Raw genomic sequence first — 12,032 nt, forward strand, 5'->3', positions numbered from 1 at the left:
GCTTTTGGGTCAAGGGCACTCGGCAAAGAATGAGGGCCGTGTGGTCAAGGTTTTGGTGGAAGAGAAGCAAAGACCCTGACAGGGAAGACTAACCCAGGTAGGAAGAGTCACACCTACCTGGGTCCTCTCCTTGGCCCTCATCCTACCCACCACCCTCTCACCTGGCCCAAGAAGGGTTTGGAGGGACCCGGGGGAGGGATAGAGCCGAAAGGGGTTTTGGAGCCCGGTCTCAGGTCCCCAGGAACTTGAGAGATCCCACACCATCTCCACCTACAAAGGTCACAGAGCCTGAAGCTGTGGCAAGACACCATGACATCGTTTTCTAAGCCCACAGCCCTACTTTCCCAGGGTCTCTGAAAGGAGCAGCACCCTGTAGGGAAGGGCCAGGAGCATGCACACACACTCACTACCCTCGCCACTGCCCAGCTTCTTAATTTCCACTCCCTGGTGCGGATACCACAATCTGGAGCAGGCAAGGAGCCAAAGCAGGTCCCAGGCCTCAGAGGCCTCGCCGGGCCTGGAGGGAGGCCAGCCAGGGACATAACCACACGAACAGCTAGCAGAGCAGGTCTGGACCTGTTGGCCAGGGCACGGCCCGGTCTACGCCACCCCTACCACCATTCATTGCACGAGCTCCAGTCTCCTCAATCTGCCATCCTCCTCCCTGACAACAGACATGCTACATCTCAGGTGTCTCCTGGACACGTCCACATTCCTGTGGTCACAACCGAATCAGCCTGTCCAGGGCTCACTCTTGCTCTGTAGTGCCAGCTCCCTTCTGGCTGGCAACAGGATGGCCCCGGCCTGCAGGGGTGTGACTGCTCCTCCGGTCTTGTCAGTCCTGTCAGAGAGATCGAGAGCAAGGCTGCCAGCGCCCTGCAAGTGTGGGAAAGCTGGTGCCAAGCCTTTGACAAGATAATCCTCACTCCAACTCTGCAGAGGTGGGGTTAGTCGTGCCGAACACCTGGGCACCGAGAGCCTCGAAGAGGTGAACAGACTTGCCCGGGTCCACACAGCTAGTCCTGGAGGGGCGGAGGGACATCAATGTGGCCACAGGCAGGAGAGGGCAGGTTAGCTCACACAGGAAGGCTGCGGGGCGGGGGGTGGGGGGCGGGGGGGGGGGGAAGGTGTAGAAGTGCTCCACATGGCAAGCTTGAAGTGCTTCCGAAAGAGGCTTGGTGGGGCCACAGAGGAGGACAGGGATGCAGCTGAGTCTGGGGTCCAAGGCTGCTCACAGGGGGTCAGGCTGCAAATGACCTGGAGGGAGCTGCCAGGGGTCTCAGACCCAGAGTCCAGGGCCACAGCCTGGAGCAGGTAGGAGTCAGCCCTCAGGGGGTGCCTACCACAGGAGTGAGTCCAAGGATAACAGCTTTGAGATCTTGGGGGCTCAGGCCATTATTTGGGACACAGCTGGGGACAGGGTAGGTGAGAGGGGAAGAATTCCATCCCTGCAAAGGAAACAGAGCCCAGTTTCCAAGGGAAACTAAAGTAGGAGATGAACTGTAGCCTGGCTGGGCCACTGTGGGGGCAGAGACAGGAGGGGAGTCTGAAGCTGGGCCGGCCCTATGCCCAGAGCTCCACTCAGAGGTGGGGTCTGGGGCAGGGCCTCTGGGCAGAGTGAATAGGGCTGGCTGGCTCAGGTCTGCGGGTCTCCCCTGAGACAGGCTGACACTTGGCATGGGGACACCTGGTGAGTCCCTGCACTGCTGCTGTGGGGCAGGAATAGTTCCAAGCTTCTCCAGGCCTTTCCCTGATTTTCAGTGGGTCCCTGTCTAAAGGCCTCTGATGTCCTTCAAGTCTGCAGACTCAAGATATTGGCCTTGATTCAGTGAATGCTAGCATCGGGGCCCCTCTGCTCAGCTGGAGGTGTCTGAGGGGCAATGCTCGGTGCTCCAGACTGATGACGAAGGCCTCAAGTCCCTGTGGCTGCCAGTCACCCCTCACCAGCTGCAGCTTCCCTAAGGATCTGTGCAGTGCACAAGCCATCCTCAGTTCCAGGCCTATATCCCTGGGTCTCTCCTTTTCTCTCTCCCTCCTAGTTGTGAAATCTGCCCCCGTGTTGGCACTTATTCTGGGCCCAGGACCCAGCCAGTCAGTCCAAGTCCCTGTTCAAGGGGCCAAATGGAGGAAACAGCTCAATGACAAGCAGCATTATGCCATTAGCAAGGGGGCGGGACATCCTGTGGGGTCTTAGTGGAATGGGAAAAAGGGATTTCCAAAAGCGACCCTTGGATAGGCAAGTGGCAATGGTATGGGCCAGGGCTGGCAGGCTGGCACAGTCAGGCTGGAGGAAGGAGAGCAAGAGGGTCAGTGAGGGAGGTGGGTGGGACCAGTCTTGGTCGGGGTGGGCACTGCAGGCCACACTAAATGCAGGCTACCGGAGAGGTTTAAGCATCCCTGCTTTAGAAACAAGGGTCCAGATCTTAGAGGAGAGTGGTTGGGAGGAATCAGTCAAGAGGCAGGGGACAATGTGCTGCTGAGGTGTAGTGGGCAGGGGTCCTGCCAGGGGGAGGGGGGAAGGGTGCCAGGTGCCAGGATGTAGCAGCAGCAGGCTCTGTGGTGTGGGGTGACAGACTGGAATGTGGAGGTGCAGGGGGCAGGGGAAGAAAGGGATCTGCTGAGGCCCTGAGCCCTGGACTCTCATGGCTCCCTGCCTAGGGCATGCTGACCTCAGTCTCTGCAAAGTTGGGCAGACCCCACGCCTCTGCTGCTGGGGGAGTAAATTGTTTCCCAGTAGCATCATCTTCCCTGCTACAGAATCAACCCAGGGTTTGTCAGGCACAGACTGCTCCAGGGAGAGGGTGGGTGGGAAGAAAAGCTGCCCGGACAGTGGCTGCAGAGGACCCTAGTGCTGGGTCCAACAGGCATATGGTCAGAGCACCTTTGTGATGGAGGCAGGGGCAACCAAGCAAAGAAAGGAGAGGAGGGTCAGGCAGGACAGGAGCCCTGCCCAGGGACTGGCCATGGGGTCAACAGACACGCCAGACCCCCTGGTCTATTGGCAGCCACCCACGTACTATTCAACCCTGGCAGAACCTAAGACTGGGCAGGGATCAGGTTGGTGAGGGTCCTATCTGCTTGCTTTACCCTGGACTCCCCTACACCCCCCCTTGCATAACCCCCCCATGCACACAGTGGGACGTGGGGATTTGGGACAACCCTCGAGTTCAGAGCTTGGCCTCTGACCCAGACTTGTGTAGCAGCAATGAGCTGCCAGCTCAGGAACAAGGTAGGGAGGAAGCTGCACAGGTGAGGGCAAGCCTAGGCTGGTCTTAGCCAGGATCTGGCACTGGGCCTGGCAGCTCAGACCCAGAGAAATGGGGGCTAAGCCCCACCCTCATGCTGCCCTCCCAGGAACAGGAAAGTGGCCCCAGGGAATATGGAAGAAGCCAAGCATGTGCCCCCCACCCCAAAATCCGTACTGTCTGTCCACCAAACAATGCCCCTGTGTACCAGCCCTGAGGAGCACAGGGTTCCATGGTGGGGGGCGGGGGGAGACCCACACATGAGTGGAAAATATCTCCATCCCCGCCACAATCCTCTTAGCTAAGGGCTCTGGGTCTTCCCCACCTCTTCCACCTGGCCAGGTGGCTTTGGACCTCACTGTGTGCACCTCACTCTCTATCCCAAGGATGAGCCATGTTCTCATGGGCTTCTTAGGAGACAGCTCTGCCCACCACTCCTTGTGGTGGGAGAACTGGCAGCATGAAAAATGCCAGGAATCCCAGGCTTAGTGAAGAGGAATAGCTCCAGATCAATAATAGAAGTGCTAGATGGCTTCATGTAGGAGCATGGAGGGCGGAAGAGCCTCACTGGCCAGCCAGCCACCTCCATCTCTTCTGAGGGGCAGGCTGAAGGCAAGGGAAAGCTAAGGGCCCAGCCAGGGTTCCCAACATCCAGAGAGAAAAGATCATGTCTGGGGACCCTGGGGGAAAACCCACCAGCCCTGTGAGGGGTCTCCGCAGCATAATGACCCCCGCCACCCTTCCTTCCAGCCTAGCACACGTACCAGCCTGGTACACCACCCTGTCCAAACTGTGGTGGCAGTGTTTGAATCAAGATGTGGCACCAGTGGTTCACGGGCTGCCTCAGAGGAAGAAAGTCTATCCCCACTCCCTCCCCTGGGCTGAACAGGCCAGAACCTTCCAGAAAGGCTTGGATTAAAGAAAGGATTGAGGTGGCAAAAGCAGCTCTGTGTTCAGGAAAAAGCACTGGGCTGAGGCCAGCTCTGTCCCTGTTAGAGGTATGGTCTGGGGTCCACCCTGTGTGGGCTCAGTTTCCATTTTGGGGTCTTGATGACCTCTAAGGCCCCTCTCCTACCTTGGCTGTCTGTGTTGTCAGCCCTCTGCAGGATGGGAATCAAGGGAGAATCATGAAGACTGGCAGCTGCCCAGAGTCTCCTAACAATTGTAGGAAGGCCAAAGTCCCAAGGGTGTCCAAGGATATAAAGACAGCTCTCTGTAGGGCCAAGAAGGGCCTGGCATGGGGAAGGCTTTCAGGCTTGGCCCTGACCCCAAGGCAGGTCTGGGTAAACCTTTCCTTCTCACATCATTCCGCCCCCAACCCCCAAGATGGGTTGAAAGTTTCTCTGGAAGTCCCTCCAGGATGGCTGTGTGAGTCTGTGTGCTCAGGCTGGCGGGATAATGGGACGGGTAATTGAGGACTTATTTAGGTGAATGAATGACCAGAGAGGTCACTGAGCCTTCTCCCCCTAAGCCCTCTCCCTCTCTGAGTTCTCCCACCCTCTCTCAGCCCTCTCCAAGACCCTTCTGATCTCCCACCACCCTGGTTGGTCTTCCCTATTCCTGATTGCACCCCCTTACTCAGACCCACCCCTCACTGCATCCCTCCCCAACCCCAAGCCTTTTCAATGACCCCCCTTTCTCAGAGTTCTCCCATTTTCTTTTTTTAGAACTGTTTTAAGATTTTATTTATTTATTTAAGAGACAGCGAGAAGGAGCTCACAAGCAGGGGGAGTGGTAGGCAGAGGGAGAGGGAGAAGCAGACCCCCTGCTGAGCAGGGAGCCTGACATGGGGCTTGATCCCAGGACCTTGGGATCATGACCTGAGCCAAAGGCAGACCCTTAACCAACTGAGCCACCCAGTCGTCTCCCTCCCATCTTTTTTTTTAAATGATTTTATTTAGAGAGAGAGAGAGAGAGGAGGGAAGGGCAGAGGGAGAGAAACCCAAGCAGACTGTGCAGAACACAGAGCCTGTCATGGGGCTCGATCCCACCACCCATGAGATCATGACCTAAGCCAAAACCAAGAGTCAGATGCTCAACCGACTGAGCCACCCAGGCATCCGAGTTCTTCCATTTTCACTGAACTTCCACCTCCCATCACTATACCTCTCCCTCATTTGAGCTCCCCTCCCCCTCTGAAATCTACCCCTCTCTCTCTGAACCCTGGTAGGTAAGCTATTCTTTTAAAATCCCCTCAGCGGGCCTGCTGAAGATTCTGAAGACCCTCTTCTCTAGGCCCGACCAGCTTTTTCCAAGGCCCTCCTCCGGAAAGGTTCTGGAGGAGAAACCAATATCCACCAAGCAGGCTGCAGGCCCTGCCAGCTCAGACCTTGGGCAGTACTGGTCAAATTCAGAAAGGAAGCCTAGCCTAGGCCCCATTCAAGGGGGATGGAGCAGTGCCAAGGCAGGCCCTGACTGCCCCCAGCACGCCCCCTCGGGGCTGGGTGTCTTCATCTTCCCCTCCCCTCCCCCAGGCCCAGACAGGACAGTAAATCACTGCCCCCTGGTGCTCTCTCAGAGACACTCAGATTTCTAACACTGCGTACCCCAGAACCTTCAGGAATCTCTGCCCAGGTTCTAGGTCCTGCCAGGCCCCGAGCAGAAATGGGTCAGGAGACCCCGTCTTGGAAAACACTGACACCCTGAGGCTTGCACCTTCCATACCTTTGGCCCTGTTCTCTGTTCTGCACCTCACTCTCTGAGAACCCTCAAGCCTCCCAGAAGATCCCATCTGGGGAACCCAGTTCACTCCCTCGGCTGCCACCCCTGCCTCTGCCTTTGCAGGGCCTGGCAGCCAAGGCCTGGAGTCAGAGCCCCTGCTGTGCCCTGCTGCATAAGTGTTCAGCACTGTTTGTTACTTATCACAACTGGCATGTACTGGGCACCTGCTAGCTGCCAATCACTCCTTAGCTTATGAAATCCTCACAGCAACCGAATGCCGCTGAGAGGCAGTAGAGGCTTGTGGTTATGCTTTCTGTCACTGGTCAAAACTGCCTAGGTTCAAATCTTCATTGGGCCACTTACTAACTGTAGAGGACCTTGAGCAAGTTACAAAGTCTTGGTTTCTTCCTCTGCAAAGTGAAGCCGATTATATGAATGAACACAGCTTAAGTCTCTGACACAGAGCCTGAGCCACACACCGAACACCCAGTCATGCTAGGCATTTTTATGAGGTAGATTGTATTATTCCCATTTTACAGATACGGAAACTGGGAAACTGTCCGTCTGAAAGGCTAAGGAACTTGATAGGTTACACCACACAACTAGGACGCGGTAGGGTTGGAATTCAAATCCTGAGCTTTCTGCTACCGACAGCCCTTTCATTTGGAACAGGACAGACATTGCTGAGGGACAGACATTTCACCTTTGTAAAGAGTAGCTAGCCACGCTGAAGCTGACCTACCCGTCTCCCCTCCCGGGCCCTCAGGTCGTACTAGCTCTAGGCGGGGAGCTGTTTAGGGCAGAGATTGGGGTGCACGCGCTCCCTAACGTTTCTGCCGTCTGATTTTGGGGCTGGCCCTGGGCCGCCACTATCAGTTCCAAGTCGGGAGGCGTGTGGGGGAAGAGAGGGCCTTCAGGGGTGGAACCCGCCCTCGCTCAGGAAGACAGGGCTGTGGCACGCGGCAGGTGAGGCTGCAGAAGCCTTGAATGCCAAAACAGGCAGGGGCGGCTTCAGTGCATCCAGGTTATGGCGCCATGGGGCCAGGGTGTGACAGACCCAAGTCTCCACCCGCCCTGAGCCCCTTTCGACTGCTGTGAGGGTCGGGCAGGCTGTACTGAGGCCCGGCTTCCTCCTCTGCAACGTGGGGTAAATGTAGCCCCCCCGGGGCTGGTGCCAGAGCGACGGCTGCGCGGGTTAGAGAGCACAGCAAACCTGCTCAGGGCCCTTGCGGTTGTGCCGGCTGTGCAGAAACTGAGGCGGAGGGGTAGGCAGAGGGAGAAGCACGGGGTCAGGGGGAAAGCTGGCGTCTGAGGCCGTGTCCCCAACCCCCCTCCCCCGCCGCGCGCTCCTGCCACCGACCACGGCGATGGACAGTGCCCAGAGACGCGACCAACGGGCCAGACGCCGCCCTAAGACCTCACAGAGCCCGGACCCAGCTACTCTGTGGGACAACTGCGCACGAGGAGAGCGGAGGCGGGCTGCGGGAGGGCGGAAAGGGAGGGCCCAGCCCCGCGGTGGGAGCCAATCGGACCTGGGCAACTGGGCAGGCAGATCCTGGCGCAGCGCTAGCAACAGGCCGATCATTGGAAGAGCCGGGCAGACTGGCCTGTGATTGGCTCTCGCCACTGCCCGAGATTGAAGGCGGGCCGCGTCCCGCCCAGCTCATATCCGGGGGTTTTGACGGGTCCTGGAACCTTCGCGATCCAGGCTCGTGAGAGCCCCCGGCGCTTTAGAGCGTCAGCTCGTCGGTAGTCCCGTGGCGGGAGCGTGGGGGCGAGCACCTGTGGGGCGCGCGCGTGCGCGTAGGGCCGTGCGGCTCACTCAACGAGGCCTCGCCCCTGTACCCGCGTGGAACTGAAGCCTTCAGGGCTCAGGTGTTTGGGATGGGAGGTGACCCGAGAGAAGCCCGTGGACCGGGCTACCACGTGGATTGGCGCGGAGGCGGCCCAGAGGCTGGCAGGAAGCAGAACCCGGCGGAAACCCGGCGACCGGTACGGGGTAGGGCTCCGTGTATGCCGGCCAGCCGCAGAGCCGGGCAGAGCCGGGCCGAGCCGGGCGGCGCCCTGCAGGGGACAGTGCCTAGGCGGGGCCTGGGCCCAGGTGGATGCGGGGAAACACCTCCCACTCCCAACAACAGGGCCCAGCAAGCCATCTGGTACCGCTGGTAATAGTACACGAGCGGCCTGACCAGTCGTCGCTGGTGCATGTGGGGCGGGGGGTCGTGAGGGATGCACCAAGGATGTTTTAGTTCTGCTATCTAGGTTTTTTTCGGGGGGCAATTATTTCCCCTTTTGCCCAGCAGTAGAATGTAGTAGCTGTTTGATCTTGGACAGAATTTGGGGAGATTACATGGAAAGGGACTCGCCCAAAAGTGCTTGCAGTCAGCCATAAGCTGCTCGTCCTTTATACCGGTTACCTAGCCATTCCCTAAATCTATCTTGTCTCTATTTCTAATGCAGGCTCCTAATTTAGGGCAAGAGAATAGGTTTCACTCTTATTCTGCCCACTACCCAATCCTCTGCAACCTAGAACCCATCACGGAGAGACCACAACACTCCCCAAAAGAAACGTTTTTAAAACTGAGCAGGTTCCAGGGCGCCTGGGTGGCTCAGTCGCTAAGCGTCTGCCTTCAGCTCAGGTCATGATCCCAGGGTCCTGGGATTGAGCCCCACATCGGGCTTCCCTCTCCGCGGGAGGCTTGCTTCTCCCTCTCCCACTCTCCCTCCTTGTGTTCCCTCTCTTGCTGTCTCTGTCAAATAAAATCTTAAAAAAAAAAAAAAATCCCTAAAATCTAGCTTCAGGCTAAGTGAAAAGAGGGTTTGATTACCTTTTTGGTCCCTAAGAGTCAGTAAGTAGGGGGAACTTGTCCATCATTGTGGGAAGAACCAGTTACACCAAGATAGTGTTAAACCAAGTCGAGATTCTTTCTCCTGATGTAGATTCCATATGAAGGCAGCTTCTCAGGCATGCTTGACTGTCCCTGAGAACTCCTGGGAACATGGCAGGCTATACCATTTCACCACCTTCCCCAGGCATAGAGGCAGAACTGCGGTAGACCACCAGGACTCACCATGTGGGGTGCATGTGTTGGGCTTGCTATGTCAAAGCAAGTGATGACTGGGCACCTATCTAACACTTTCTCCATCTGGGGGAGGCAGAGGGTTATAAGGAGACAAAACATCCTAGCTGGGAAGACTCAGAAAACATTTGGTTCCTGTGGGTGGCAGGCACTCCCTCTAGCCTTTCCTTTACCTTAGTCCTCATGGGCTCAGGTAACAGGCCCGGGTGCTGACTACTGCTTAAGATCATCTGATTCCCGGTAGAGCACCAGCAGGCCTCCATTCAATTCAAATTCAATTCCACATAAACCACTGAAAAGACTGGATTGGAGGGGCAAAGTATAAGCATTACCCAAGACAAAAATGTGCCCCAACAGGGATGGAAACAAATTAAGTGACACAGGAAGAAACTGGACAAACCCAGAACATGGGACATTCTGTAAGACCATCTCTTGCGGGCGCCTGGCTGGCTCAGTTGGTCGTGTGCTCAACTCTTGATCTCGGAGTTGTAAATTCAAGTGCCACGCTGGGTGTAGAGATTACCTAAAAATAAAATCTTAAAAAAAAAAAAACCCATCTCTTGAAGATGCCTGGTTTCTTGAAAAAGTCATTAGCATAAAGAGGAGGTGGAAGGAATAGAGGCTAAAGAAACCTAATAATGAAATTAGAATGAATTAATTAGATCCGAGTTGGTGGTGGGGAGGAGTGGTTAGAGCTTTCAAAGGCATCCTGGGGCCAACTTGGGGAAATTTGAGTATGGGCTGTCATTAGGGGATTGTTGATTTCCTTAGGTGTGATGATAACGAGGTGTTTGTGAGAGAATATCATTTTTAAGAGAAATATGAATATAGAGTAAATGTCATTACTTTCAAAGTTCCACAAGATACAGAGAAATATAAAGCAAATACAAAAAAATGTTAACTGCTGTACCAGTAATATTCGGTTATCACTGTACCATTCTTTTCAGCTTTTGTGTTTGAAATTTCTCAAAATAAAATGTTGGGGGTGGGACGCCTGGGTGGCTCAGTCCGTTAAGTGTCTGCCTTCGGCTCAGGTCATGATCCCAGGGTCCTGGGATCGAGCCCCGCATCGGGCTCCCTGTTCCTTGGGAAGCCTGCTTCTCCCTCTCCCACTCCCCCTGCTTGTGTTCCTTCTCTCGCTGTGTCTCTGTCAAATAAATAAATAAAATCTTTAAACAACAAAATGTCGGAGGTAAAATGCCCCACCCACCACCACCGCCACCACCACGGAGCTACCCTTTAAACTCTAATTCAAGAGGTACTTTCCCCAGATCACCAAATTTCAATTAACCGTATTTAGAATCACAAGGCAAAACCTTTTATGGACCAAAGGTCACTTATTGCTCAAAAGCAGAAATCCTTCCATCTCAAAGCCAGTCAAGTCTGAGCCAGATAAAAAATAGAGAAGTGTGGTTACCTCTGAGAAGGGGAAATGGGCGGTTTGAAAACAGGTATGGGAGAATGAGTTACTGATAAACCAGGGGTCACCAGACTACTGGCCAGATGGTAGACACTTTTAAGTTTCATGGGCAACATACTGTCCCTTTGCACTTTTTTTCCTTTCCAACCCTTTCAAAATGTGAAAAACATTCTTAGCTCGAAGGCAGTACAAAAACCTGTTTTAGACTGCACTTCTGTATTTTTAATGTGCCTGCACTACCTACTGAAATATAAACCAAAAAAACCATATCATGTTCCCCAAATTCCTGACTTTCCTCTCCCACAGGGGGATAAGTGAGTGCCGTCTCAGAGCATTACTGAAATTGGGAAATCCTGACCCATTTGTCTTGCCAGGTGTGGATAAAGCATGAACATGAGATACCAACAAACTTGACCTGGTATTAAAGACTCTCGCCCCACGGCCTACCAACCACAGGTTATCTAGTTAATTAGAGCTAGAGTTTGGCTATTCAGATTCAACCATTTATCCTGATCCGTACCAGAATTGGAAAATTCAAACTGGCAGGCTAATTAGCAAGCTGGCAGACCACATTTCAATGCTCTGATTAGGCTGAGTTACCACTTAATGTCACTCCTAGAATCACAGAAGTCTTACCCAGCTAGTTTTCAGATTTTTTTCTCTAAGCTTGCTTTGACAACTGTACACCCAGGAGGAGGCAGCTGCCATTCTTAGCCACTCAGATCAGCCTGTGTGAGTCAACATGCAGTTTCAGCTGACCAACACAGAGGCCAATGCATGTGGTAATTACACATAAATAGTGTGGAGGGAAACTAGGGCCCCGAACAGCAACTTACTTGCTACACTGAAAGTCCCCTGCCACTGAATCTCATTGGACAGCCCTTCCGCCCCACCCTCCAAGTTCTTGGAATGGAGAATTCTGCTCTACGGATGGCCCAAGGGAAGGGGATCCAGTCCTTTATAAATGCTCTCCTCCCCCATCACCCACTGTTTAACTGCTTCCCACTACCAGTTAGCTTTACTTTCTGGAGTGTACTTAGGAGGACCACGATCACTGGTGCCTAACATGGGGCATCGTGCGTTTTCTGAATTCTAACTTTCTTAACTCTTTAGGACCTTCCATCTCCCGACTATTTATCCTTGTGATGCCAGGTTTTTTTTCTTTCCAAATACTTCAGCTCAAAAAACACTTAACAGATTGAGAGCAATAGCTGACCTCTACCAAGAGATCAGCAAAACTGTAAAACAATGCTCCCCTTCCTTTTTGCGGGGGCGGGGGGGGGGGGGGACCACACACAATTACTTTTATTGATTTTTGGGGGGGGGTGGGAAGGGCAGAGAATCCTAAGCAGGCCCCATGCCCAATGTGGAGCGTGATGTGGGGCTCACAACCCTGATATCATGAACTGAAATCAAGAGTTGGGACGCTTAATGTACTAAGCCACCCAGGCGCCCTGAAACTGTTACTTATCTCAACATGTAATGGGCTTCTATTGATTTTTAAACAAATGAGTATTTTTAAATTCTGGTTTCTGATACATCCCCCCATAACCGAAAGCTCTTACAGAGTTGGGTAAAGGGGTCCTGTAAAGTTTGAGAACTACTGCATTAAGGGGAACTCTTCCA

Source organism: Zalophus californianus, chromosome 10 (assembly GCF_009762305.2).
Source record: "Zalophus californianus isolate mZalCal1 chromosome 10, mZalCal1.pri.v2, whole genome shotgun sequence".
Classification (NCBI taxonomy): domain Eukaryota; kingdom Metazoa; phylum Chordata; class Mammalia; order Carnivora; family Otariidae; genus Zalophus; species Zalophus californianus.